Source organism: Bombina bombina, chromosome 5 (genome assembly GCF_027579735.1).
Source record: "Bombina bombina isolate aBomBom1 chromosome 5, aBomBom1.pri, whole genome shotgun sequence".
NCBI classification, from domain to species: Eukaryota; Metazoa; Chordata; class Amphibia; order Anura; family Bombinatoridae; genus Bombina; species Bombina bombina.
Window position 1 is genome coordinate 879,549,447 of NC_069503.1, and position 11,454 is coordinate 879,560,900.

Genomic DNA, 11,454 nt, shown 5'->3' on the forward strand with positions numbered 1-11,454 from the left:
TCCAAATATATGTCAGGCAGAGTTCTATTTACATTCTCTCAAAGTTCTACTACCCTGTTAAAATGTTCATTCTAACTATAATATTAAAATGCAAAAAGCAAGTGTTAAGCATAAATATAGTATCAAAAAGCAAGAAAACCAGAGGTTCTTCATCCAGGGTCCATGAGTGGCCCTGACACATTAATGTTCACCTACCTTATATCAGGGTTAAAGTAAAAGTGTGGTCCAAGAGTGGCCACTCAAATCTTTTGGTGGGCTTACAGCTTAAGAAGCATTTTCTGCCTGTACTGACAGTGTAGGTTGTCATTAAGTAATTTGTGCATTTCTCAGCTTTGTTTTAACAGCCTACCCTGTAACAATTTATTTTCTCTTATATGTATGTTTTTATTGCTACTAATTGTATGTTTTGAAAAGAACCTCAATAAAAATAATAAAAAAAAAAAAAAAAAAAAAAAAAAAAAAAAATTTGGAGAATAACACTGCAGCACACACGATAAACTCACTGGAAGTACAGCCCTGTGATGAACATACGGGCTTCGACTGCAAGCCCATATTAAAGGAGCCTCTAGGTTCACCATGTAATCAACCACTTGTCAATATGCATGGAGGCCCACATAACACAGAGCTGCATCTGCGATCTCAAAAGAAATGGATACAGACAGTGAGGAAAAATACGGAGCTGTCAGAAAAGCCTATACTAGCCCAGGCAGAGACTGGCGTGCTGAGCGCAGAACAAGGCACATGTATACTAGGAGTTAATCAGGCAAATCAGCAGAAAATATTGTCACAAGCTGTCTCAATGCAGAGGAGTGTGGGGGCCCACCTGAAAACGCAACATCAAAAGCCGGAAAAGCCTCTTACATACAAACATAACTGCGAGGAATCCTACAGATATGGAGTTACACTGTCTATAGCATCAGTCATCTCACGGAAAGACATTCCATACCTTCAAAATGAGGGTCATATGCCGAAGACAGGAGAGGGGTAATGTGAAGCAGCCCTTCATAGACGGACCACTGCTGAAGCGTTAGCACATAGGACTCTAATGACATTACTAGGTGTTTTGCAGTGATGTGTCACAATATTTCTGGGACACGTCTTCATATGGTGTTAGTTTTAGAGTTAACAGTTTAAGCAGTGTTTATTTCTTCTCTCCCTATCGCCCTAACCGTTTTCACCAGACTTTGCACTTCAAGTAAAATCAGGGGACGGCGTATTGGCTCTGTAAATGTTATGCAGGGTAAATACCAGTGGCCTGGGGACTTTAATGTATAACCGGACTCTGCGATGTTCTTGATTAGATACTAGTCACATGCCCAGCAGGCTACTGTTAGTGAGAGTGCTTTCTGCACGGGGTGCGTGGCCTTGCCGTCAGAGGTTGTTGCACCTGGTAATTTACACTTTATGTATTTTCACGTTACCCCCTAAAACACACACTTATTAGAAACCCGCCACTATAAGCGCTCTGTTGATCAAGCTAAGTCAGCAAATATGTAGAAGTGATGGCTTCACATAGCACTGAATTTGGCATATCTCATAGGAGTATAATATCTCTGCTTTTGTCCTACTAGTTTAGATGCAACACACCGCTATCAGGCTTAGACGTTCCCACCTTTCCACGCCCATTAGATAGCGATGAAGCTTTCTCACAGAGTGCTAAATACTGAAGGCTCGCCAGAGACATGTGCAGACTACCCCGATCTCCTATCTATAAATAAATCATTTTACTAACGTTCTAGCGCACTTGCACATTTACATCCCCTATAGACCACAGTTGTTTCATCTGCAATATGTGTGAGGTGCTGAACACACAGGCAACTGACATTTTATTATTGAGCTCAATTTTGACCTATATCCTACACCATCCTTTCCCTTAAATCTTACTCCTGCGCATCCCCAGGGTAGTACAGCTAATCTTCCACATCAAAGGGCTTATATCAAATTAATTATATCTTTGTTGTTCATGTTAGTGTTATGATTATTACTCATGTTACTGTTATGAATGTTATGGCCATTAATAATCCCTAGTCACGGACATACATATATTACAACAGGTCCAAGAGTGACCTTTCTATATAGAAGGGATGGATAACGAAAAAAGAGGATTATTACTATGTATAATGTAAATTATCAAGCATAATGTGAATATTCGTTGTATATTACAATTATGTTGTTACCATGCTTTTTTATGCTGTCCTCAATAAAAACAAACAAACAAAAAAAAAAAAATCCTGTGGCACACCACCATCCCAAAATTTTACAAAATCACACATTGTAGCCTAATACAGGATATATATATATATATATATATATATATATATATATACACACACACTGTACTGTGCTGCCATGCCATGCCTCCTACAAACTATACATGACATATTGACATTCATTCACAAACAATCATAATGATTGTCTGTGAATGAATGTCAAAGTCATGGTTGTAAATGATGCCTGATGAGCCTGTCACATACCTCCCAATATTTAAAAATTTGAAAGAGGGACATCCCAACACTGTTGTCAGTCTGCCGCGGCACACCTGAGGATCTCTCACAGCACACTAGTGTGCCACGGCACACTGGTTGAAAAACACTGGTCTAAGGGATCGAGTGGTGTAGTGACATCATTATGTGATGCCCAGGTCTCGTCAGCAATGTAAACTAAGCAGCATGATGAGACCTGTCATTTAGAGAGCCCCCACTAAATCAGACGGCACACGATCTAAACCCGATAGCATGGGTAGGAGGGATAGTAATGGCCAGCAATGGCCTACTAATTATATGCATTGACCATCATATACAGCAATGATAGGCTGGAAATTATGCATGGGAGCATTCAGTATATATGTCAATCATAGTAACTCACTTCAATGAGGATTGCACTAGGGAAACTAACTAAGGCACAGGAAAAGTTAATGTGCATAAATGAAGGCACCCTTACACACTGAATATAGATACATACTGGACAGGCAATGGATCACAGACGTTCTGGTTAGCCAATACAATGAGTCTAGTGTAGTATCATTGACATGTGCAAATACACCTATGTATATAAATGTGTCAAACATTGTAAACCAGATTTCACTTATTTATATTTAAGGCCTATGATGTTTGAAATTAGTGTTGCCTTGCAAGCAAACTAAGACACAACTAAAGTACTGGTGAAACATAAAGACTAATAAAGATGGTCTCTACACTGTTGTGAATGGAAAAAATGTGTCACTTTGAACAAAAGCAGAGTTACAATAACTATGTGTCTAGTGCCATGTTACAATATAAGGAATTATATGTAAAAAGTAACAATGTGTGTTATATCAATTACCTCATGTCATCGTAATGGATCATGGACCCCCATGTCATTGTATTGGTTTATGGACCCTCATCATATTAAAGAAAACAGTGTCAGTCCAGCATGGAATTCAATCCATCCGGCAGTAATGTATTAAGACAGTAAGTCCATCTTGCTTCAACCTGAAGCAGAATTTTGTTCCTGTCACCCCCGCCCCCGTCTGAGGGGGGGGGGGGCACATGGTTGATAAGTAAAAATCGCAGATCTGTTGAACTATGTCCAGCTTCCATGAAGTGTCTAGAAACCGGCTACTCGCTTTTCTTGTTCTTGATTGCAGTTCTAGAACTGCAATCAAGAACAAAAAAAGCGACCAGCCGGTTGCTAGACACTTACATTTTTCCATTTACAACAGTGTAGAGACCATATTTATTAGTCTTTATGTTTCACCAGTACTTTAGTTGTGTCTTAGTTTGCTTGCAAGGCAACACTAATTTCCAACATTATAGGCCTTAAATATAAATGAGTGATATCAGGTTTACAATGCTTGACACATTTATATACATAGGTGTATTTGCACATATCAGTGATACTACACTAGACTCATTGTATTGGCTAACCAGAGAGTCCGTGGTCTCATCATGCTGCTTTGTTTACATTTATATACGGTTATGATATAACCACTTGTGGTTTAACATGTTTGCATGATGTATAAACACTTTGGTTGCTATGGCAACCCATTGCTGTTTTTTTAATTGGGGAGAGGTTTATAATATTCACTGTTTGATTGTGTATAAATTGTTGCATTGCACACTGACACTTTGTGTGAGAAAGGGGATACGTTCCCCCGAAACGTCACATTAAAAAAGGCACCTATTATTTAAAGACCAGCGAGTGCAAGCCTGTTTTGTTTATTATTTATATATATATATATATATATATATATATATATATATATATATATATATATATACAAATAAGTACCAGCACTACTCTAAATATATCTAGATAGCCCTTAGGTTGATGGTATAGGAAAACCTAATTGTTACCGCCTTCCAGTGCACGGAGAGTCAAAGAAATAATATTGCAAAGAAACAAGAGATAAATTAGTGACTCTTAAACCAGCACTCGGGTATCATAAGGAATTAATTAGCAAGGCTGAAGGATCACAAAGGGAAACCAGGTTTGCTGATAAGATGAAACTTTTATGTGTGTTCACTATAACAAGTATACAATGATACAGGCAGTGACAACTATACAATAGTAATGAGTCCCAAATGTATATAGGAACACTTATATAAGCAGAATCCTATAAATTACACCCTTAGAAGCCTCTAAAAATCGGGTCATAAAATCCTATAAATATATAGGTTGAAATAAGGGCAAATGTTTGCCATAGTGTGGCCCTGAGATGAAGGACCTTATAATCAATGAACAGTCTGCAACAGTAGTTTGCAACAGAGCACAATCCTGGAACTGTAAACTTGTATTAAAGACTGGAGTAGTTATCACCACATTGACAAATGTAAAGTACAGCTTATGTATAACAGGGTAGCACTCCTAAGAAATTGCTTAGGGCCAATTAGATCCGTGTATCGTAGTTTTCAAATGAATCTCCCTTATGTTAGTGTTCATTAAAGCTGTAAGCAATTATTTCTATGCATTTTTTTCCTTGAAACTCTATATAGTTACCAAGTCGATGTTCCGTAACGATTTAAGGCACTTAGTGGTCACCCATGCCTTACCACTCTCCACTATTTACTCTGTTGTGGACCTTTTAGTGCTCAATTTTCCTGGGGCTCAGAACATAAATGGAGGAGGTCAGCTGTCACCCTTCCGACAAACATACAGCTACACGCGTTTCACCCATAGGTAAGTTGACTTCTTCTGGCTGAGTTGTGATTCATTGCAGACGTCATCCCACTTAAGTATGCCTGAAAACTCCTCCTCTTTTGTTACTTTAAACCCCTCCTCACCCAACCCCTAAAAATAAAAAAGACCTAAATATAAAAAAAAATCTAAGCTACCCATTGCCCCTAAAGGGGCATTTGTATGGGCATTACCCTAAAAAGGGCAATCAGCTATTTTACTGCCCATTAAAAAAAATAACCCCCCCAAAAAAACCTAACCCTAACACCGAAATAGGAACTCACCATTCCTGAAGTCAGGCCGGTGAAGGTCTTCTTCCAGGTGGCTTCATCTTCATCCAGCATGGGACCATCGTCTTTCTTCATGCCAGTGGCGTGGAGCGAAGGCGGCACGGAGCAGGATTGGTGGCTGAGCAGATGTGGAGGCTCCTTCATGCGATTGTCCACCGCACACTGAAGCTTGAATGCAAGGTTCCTGTTTTATATTGGGGTACCTTGCATTCCTATTGACTGATAATTTCAAATCAGTCATTAGAATGAGAGATGCTTAAATCCTATTGGCTGTTTAAATTAGCCAAAAGGATTTAAGCAGCTTTCATCCTATTGGCTGATTTGAAATTTTGATCCAATAGGAATTCAAGGTACCCCAATGTTCCTTGCATTCAATCTTCAGTGTGCGGCGGATGACTGCATAAAGAGGAGCCTCCACTGCAGATGTCAGCACTGATCCTATTCCGCTCCACGCCACTTCAGCTCCGCGACCCCTGGATGAAGATGGAAGATGGCTCCGCGACACCAGGATGAAGATTAAAGATGGAGCGGCCTGTAAGAAGACCTTGACTACCGGACTTCAGGAATGGTGAGTACCTATTTCGGAGTTAGTGTTAGTGTGTTTTTTTGGGGTGTTTTTTTTTAGATTAGGGCTTTTTTTAATGGGCAGTAAAATAGCTGATTACCCTTTTACGGGCAATGCCCACACAATTGTTATTTTTATTTTGGGTGTGGCTGGGTGGGTGGGGGGCTGTACTGTTAGGGGGTAATTTGTATTTTTTAATGTAAAAGCTGTTAAACTTAGGGCAATGCCCTATAAAAGGCCCTTTTAAAGGGACAGTCAACACCCAAATTTTTGTTGTTTTAAAAGATAGATAATCCCTTCATTACCCATTCCCCAGTTTTGCATAACCAACATTGTTATATTAATATACTTTTTACCTTTGTGATTAACTTGTATCTAAGCATCTTCTGACAGCCCCCTGATCACATGACATTTTATTTATTATCTATTGACTTTCATTTGAGCCAATTAGTGCACTGTCTGCCACAATCCACGGCCGTGATCACAATGTTATCTATATGGTTTACATTTACTAGCTCTCCCCTTTTGTGAAAAGCAAATAGAAAGCATGTGGTAAGAGGTGGCCTTCAAGGGCTTAGAAATGATCATATGAGGCTTCCTAGTTTTAGCTTTCAACTAAGAATAGTAAGAGAACAAAGCAAAATTGGTGATAAAAGTAAATTGGAAAGTTGTTTAAAATTACATCCCTATTTGAAACATGAAAGGTTTTTTTTGGACTTGACTGTCACTTTAAGGGCTATTGGTAATTTAGTGTTAGATTAGGGGGTGTTTTTATTTTGGGATGGTTTTTTTGTTTTTATATTAGATTTTTTATATTAGATTAGGTTTAATTTTTTTATTTTGTATAATTTTGTTTATTATTTTCTGTAATCTTAGATTTTTTTTATTTTTCAAAATTTTAGAGTTTGTTTTTTGTGTAATGTTAGGTTTTGTTATTTTGCTTAATTTTAGATTTTGTTATTTTGTGTAATGTTAAGTTTTGTAATTTTATTTAATTTTAGATTTTGTTATTTTGTTTGTAATGTTTAGTTTTGGTATCTTTTAATTTTTTTAAATAGTAATGTTATGTTTATTTATAGTTTAAGCTTATGTTTTTTTTATTTCACAGGTAAGCTTTTTTTATTTTTAAGGTAATTATATTGTAACTTTAATTTAAAGTTAGCGGTGTTAGGTTTAGGGGTTAATAGTTTAATTTAGTTTGTGGCTATGTGGGGGGCTGGCAGTTTAGGGGTCAATAGTTTTATTTAGTTTGTCGCAATGTGGGGGCCGGCAGTTTAGGGGTTCATAGGTTTATTTAGGGAGATGTGATGTGGGGGTTGTCAGTTTAGGGGTTAATAGGTTTATTTAGGGAGTTGCGATGTGGGGGTTGGCAGTTTAGGGGTTAATAGGTTTATTTAGGGAGTCACAATGTGGGTGGGTGGCAGTTTAGGGGTTAATAGGTTTATTTTAGTATTTGCGATGCGGGGTGATGGCGGTTTAGTGGTTAAAAGGGTTTATTTAGGGAGTCACGATGTGGGTGGTTGGCGGTTTAGGGATTAATAGTTTTATTATAGCATTTGTGATGTAGGGGTGGCAGTTTAGGGGTTAATAGGTAGTTTATGGGTGTTAGTGTACTTTGTAACATATTTGTTATGAGTTTTGTGAAACATTTTTGTTTCTCTAAATTAATAACTACTGGCCTTTGATTGCAGAATGGATGAAAAGAAAAAAAAAAAAAAAAAGGAGGGGAGGGAAAAATAAACTTATTCCTAACGGGGATCCTCGGGTCCTGGCCATCAAAGTAATAATACAGCAAAACTTGAACTCAACAATCGGCTGTCTAAAACAGTTAACATATTTCAATATTTGTCTCAGCATAAAAAAAAAAGGAATAAACAAAATAAGCAAGGAAAATATATAAACAAAACTAGCAATAAAACACCATAAACATAAAAGAAACAGCATTCTCATCATTGAAGCTGGCATCAATCCAATTTTTTGCATATTCTCGCCTAAGGCGCCTAATAACATCGCTGTACCCCATTCTTTAACCCTGCTGAGTAGCCTCTTCCCAATTGTCAACCTAGTGAGAACCATAAACCAGAAAATAGGGAAGAAGAAAATAACATAAATACCCCATAAACAAGAGGAGGGCAACATTCTCAATATTAAAAGTAACATCATTCCAGTAAAAACGGATTTCTGTCTTAGATACCTAGTGACCTTACTGTAACCCATTCTTTTGACAATAGGCTTTAATTTCCTCCACCTTCAAGAATGTAAATATGGTGCCATCCTTCTCCAGCACTATTTTTGCTGGATACACTAGTCTAGCCTTCAAATTGGCATTAATCAGTCTGGAGCAGTATGGCGCCATTTCTCTCCGCTTTGATTGAGTTTCTATCGAGAAGTCCTGAAACAATAATAATCTCATTTGGCCTATTTTGATTCCATTATTCTTGCGGTACAATCGCAAGATATGGAACTTATCTTGGAAGTTTAAGAACCTTATTATTACTGGTCTAGGTTTATAACCAGGATCAGATTTATCACGAACTGGCCCTAATCTGTGTGCTCTTTCTACTGGGATCACTAAGTTTTCTATATGGCTGCCAACCATTTGTGGGAGCATGGTAGAGGCAAATTTTAGGAGGTCAGAATATTCAGCAGTTTCAGGAAGCCCAATAACCCTAAGGTTATTGCGCCGCGACCTGTCTCCCAGGTCCTCAATCTTGGCTTGTAATGTATGTAAGATCTTTTCTCGTCTTTCATTTCTCTGTTCCTGGGTGGAGAGTTTATCCTCCACATCAGAGACTCTCGATTCTAACTCCAGAAGTCTAGGGGAGAATTGCTTGACTTCTGTTGATAGATTACTAATTTCTTGTTTCAGGACATCAAACTGGGGCATTAATAGTTCAGATATTTGGTGGAGTAGTGTTGCGGTGTCAATGCTGCTAAGACTTGTATCGCTACATACTTCCGGCTCACTAGGCTTGGTCCTTTTATCCTTCTGTTTGGGTGGCATCGCTGGTGAATTGGATTTAGAGTGAGACATATATTTGTCCATGAGTGAGAAAACTACAAGAATTAAGATCCAGTTGACTGTGATGAAAAAAAAATAAAACCGATTGTGTCTAAAAGTGAATCCGTGATAGTATAGGATATATAGAAAGTGAATAAAGTGTGTAGATAGCGAGGAAAGGGGTGCAGAGAGATAGCAAAACCCAAGAAGAGGGGGAGAGAAATACAAGAAGACCCCCACGTAATCAACCCAAGTACCTTCTAGTGAGTGCGTTTTATCGCGTCACCACCCAAAATCTGGACCTATAATTCCAAGACCACCTGACAGCGTTGATCTAAACCCCCATCAATTTTATCTGCAGCCTCTGACTAACTGCTAGGTTTTGACAGTCAGGGGAGAGAAAAAAAAAAAAAAAAAGGAAAGAAAAAAAAAACACACACACAAAAAAAAAAAAGCAGGGCCTCTGAAAACAGCTCTTAGGATATTGCGTTATACTGTGCCCAACGGGCCGTAGTATTACAGCTTCTAAATGTTTATCCTAAGTGTCAATAGACTGAAGGCTTATAATCGGTTATGAGGCTTATGACCAATTAACCTTTAACTATACAATACACTGACATTAAATACAGACAGCTTTTTCCTTCTTCTTCTCCCTTTAAACAGAGTAGGTTTTCAAACCAGTAGAGGGAGCTTTATCAGTACCTGTTTGAACCTGGATTACGTGTTCAGACCGCTAAATACATACTGAAAACAACCAAGTACACATTCCACATCTGAAAAGCCTATAAAAGGTTAGATTGTATTTACATTAGCTCCTAATCATATCTTCTGTAAAATTTGACAATTACTAAGGGTATAATATGTATAATTAAATGGCATTCAGTCCAAGTATAAACAATATCCCCTAAAGTCTGTCTGGACAACCCGGACCCACAGGATTTGGTGCATGGGCTCGCGCCCTAAACCTGACCGGATATTGGCCCACTAGTAAAGAAGTAGCCAGACTCTGAGTCCAATGTAGCTTCACTAATTGTAGCTTCAATAATTGATATGTCAGGGTAAGTCGGTATCCCTTCTCCTGACTAACTGGGGCCCGTGCCTGCCAGCACTCCACAGTCAAAGGTGGAAATCCCAGCTCCTGTTAAGACTTGTCCAGCCCTTGCCAACCTGGCGTATTCCGCTACGTGGTAGGGGGAGTCCCTCAGAAGACCCTGCTAGGAATTAGAGCCCAACAGTCTAGCTGGCATAAAATTTCAAATGCAGCCCCCTTCTGTACTCCGCAGATTTTGTGAGCTCTTAATAACGCAATAAGGCTTGAAACATATGGAAAACTCACTTGTCTTATAGTCACCTGACCAGGAGTGAGCTTTCTTTTCCTTGTTTTTATAAAAAGTTAATCGCCTGCTTACGCAGCCTGTTTATTCAGCCTGCTTGTGCGGCTTATTGTTCTCCAGCCTTGAAAAAGAAAACTAATAACCCTTATGATAGGCAGCCCTGAGCACTTATCTGGCCTGCTACTGATCCAGTTCACGGCCAACCTTTATTAACTTAAATGTCAGACAGGACTCCTCGAATTTGCAGAGTTATATTGAATAAGGCAGTTATATAGACTCTCCGTTATATTGGCCTTACCTGTAGCTTCCAGTACAGCCAATGTAATGTTTACTCACTGCCCGCTCCTGTGTAGCCTCGATGCTGATGATTGCAAAGGGTCAACACCCACCATTTTCTCGGCTGCAGCTTCACCAGGTATTACCACTTTGTGTACCGACCAGTATGCTGCCTTCAACGGGGATGATACGTCGGGAAGCAGATCCTGCAGCTCCTAGCGAAACTCCTCCGGTGGATTTGTCATGGCTATGTTGTATGCCGACTGCTGGCGTCTCTGCTGTTTTCTGCGCGGCCGCTCCACCACCTCTTGCTATCCGCTTCTTCCCGGTCTCCACAACTTACTTGCTTAACAGCCGACACCCACCGACTTCTTGGTCGTAGGTTCGCCTATTACATCCGCTCCGTACGTCTGCTCTTGACAGGTTTATGCGGGGTAAGTACTCTTGTTCCGGTCTTGTGTCGTTGCCGGCTCTCTTAGAGTAGCTACAGAGAGACAGTTCGTTAATTGAATCCAATGCTGTGCTCTTGCCGATAGAGCCTCTAGGCAGAATATTGAACTTCTCGGGGGCAATTACTATACTCCAAATGCGAAATTTTCGGATCAAGGAATCCAAAACGCCTGGGGTCGATGTAAAGCTGCTCTTTTTCCTAGAGCATTGAGCTAGCGTGTTCTCTGCTAGCACCTCCCCTGCCGGAAGCGATTGCAGAATGGATAGTTGCGGTATAGGCCGTAATGATCCAGTTAAAGCTGTAACGCGCGACTTGTAATACCGGTGAGCTGACTATTCCGCAATGAAAGGCCATTTTTTTTTAGCGGTAAAGCCATACTGCAC